We start from the raw sequence: 1,933 nt of genomic DNA, 5'->3' as shown, positions 1-1,933 counted from the left end.
ATAGAAAAACAGTTGGGAAAACAAGCACTCTGATAAATTGCTGGTGGGAATAAAAATTTATACTACTCTTAGGAGGCAAAATTTGGCAACATTTAAGAAAACTAAATATGTGTCATTTGATATAGCAATCTTGCTTATAGGAAACTATTCCAAACAGACCCACACAACAGTATAAACACAATGTATGTGCTCAAGTACATTTACTACAGCATTATGTGCAATTGAAAAATATCAGGAACAATGTAAATACTCACACATAGGATAGTATTTAAATGATCTATGATACTTTAACACAATGTAGTATCACAGGAGTATAAAAAGAATGAGGAAGATTCCTCACACTTGATGTGCCTGGGGCTGCCTAGATTATTGTTCTTTTCTTCAGTCCCTTAATATCTTAAAAATTATGTGCATGAACAAATAAGCCTTTGAGGCACTGAGGGCATTTTTTAGAAATTAAAAAAATGTGAGGCTATCACATTTTGAACATACAGGTGTCATGAAGGACCAAAAGAGTGGCAACTCAGGAGAGGGGCAGATGGTATGATTGTATGACTCTCAATAATAAAGCCCAAGGAAGAAGACCCTGTTGAAGAAAAAAAGTGATGGTGCTTTTTGCCTTTTATATCCTCTAGGTCTAGAGTCCCAAAGGTTACTTTTAATTTTAATTGCCCTTATGTAAGAAAGATTGGCTTTTGTTACTTTCTCCCTGTTTACTAGCCTATGTGACTCTTGACATAAAATGTTGGAAAGACAATATAGGGATGTTAAATGTGTAGTGACAGGACCATGTTTTTCCTTCTTCAAGCTCCTCCAGAGCAGTCACTGCCTCACCACATTTATGTGATATGAGTCATCAGCATTTAGGGGTATGTTGGAGGGTGTGGGGGGTGGTTGTTGGTATAGAGAAGAAAAGCACGTTGCTTGGGCGATTACATTGCACTGCACCTTCTTCATCCCAGATGTGTCTCTCTGGGCAGAAGAAACCAAATTCCTCTCCCAGTTCACTTTGAGTAAGCTCTATATAAGCTTGAAGGTCTCTCAACATTTTAAAATTGTTTGAGACCTAAGAGTTAACATCAAGGAAACATGTTTATAAACATAAGGCCATAGACTACATGTAACCTTTCTACAGCAAAGAGAAAAAATTATGGGAGAAAACAGAGGGGACATAAGGAATTGACCCGACTACAACAAAATTTTCTGGGCAGCATGGATGGTACTTGTCAGATTCAAGTTTTGTTTTCAACCAGATACCCTACCTGTTTTGTTCTTTAGTCTTTAACCTGAGATTTTAGGGTATTCTTTTTATGAGACCAAAGTCACCTATAATTTTTTTTATTGACGTTTGAGTTATTTATTTACTTGCCCACATCACCAATCATGGATTATTGTGGGTGAACTGTCATGATTAAGAGTGGCTACATCTTTTCAGGAGCACATAGCACTATTAAGTGACTGTGGCATCCTCAAGAGAACTTCAATATCTGGTCATAGTGTTAAGAGGTCCTGGTTTCACAACTCCACAAGCCCACTTGGAAATGAGCTTCATTTATAATATTTAATTGAAAGCCATGTAAGGATGTTGGTAAGAATATTAAATTCTCATGCTGGATGCTGACAAGTTAGAGGTGACAAAGCATCCATTTCCTGGCACCCTCAAGTCCTTCAGACTGCTGGAATCATTCTTCCCTGAAATATATTCATAGAGTGAATTGATCCCCTATTCCTCATATTGTAGGATATCCAGCTTCTTCTCCAAGATCTAGAAGGAGCTTCAGGGGTTTTGTTTCTCCTGGCCATCTTTTACTCTGGTCTTCTCCATCCAGGGATTCCCTGACCTCTATATGTTTTTTGCTTCTGTGACTGATGTCCCCTTTCTGTGCTGTCTTGGTCATGTTGAGCATTATTTCTATTGCTTCATTTCCTTATA

The 1,933-nt window shown here is 37.8% G+C and overlaps 1 non-coding gene across 1 annotated transcript; it reads right to left on the bottom strand.

Annotated features, from left to right (window-relative positions):
- Positions 1 to 1,419: 1,419 nt before the first annotated feature.
- Positions 1,420 to 1,548, bottom strand: LOC130847236 (small nucleolar RNA SNORA25). The gene has a single exon (XR_009052020.1). It is a non-coding gene; the product is annotated as a small nucleolar RNA SNORA25 (small nucleolar RNA).
- Between the last annotated feature and the right edge of the window lie 385 nt (positions 1,549 to 1,933).

The sequence above is a fragment of the Hippopotamus amphibius genome, chromosome 2 (genome assembly GCF_030028045.1).
Source record: "Hippopotamus amphibius kiboko isolate mHipAmp2 chromosome 2, mHipAmp2.hap2, whole genome shotgun sequence".
Classification (NCBI taxonomy): domain Eukaryota; kingdom Metazoa; phylum Chordata; class Mammalia; order Artiodactyla; family Hippopotamidae; genus Hippopotamus; species Hippopotamus amphibius.
Note: the sequence above shows the minus strand (reverse complement) of the source record. Positions and strands in the feature narration are given on the sequence as shown.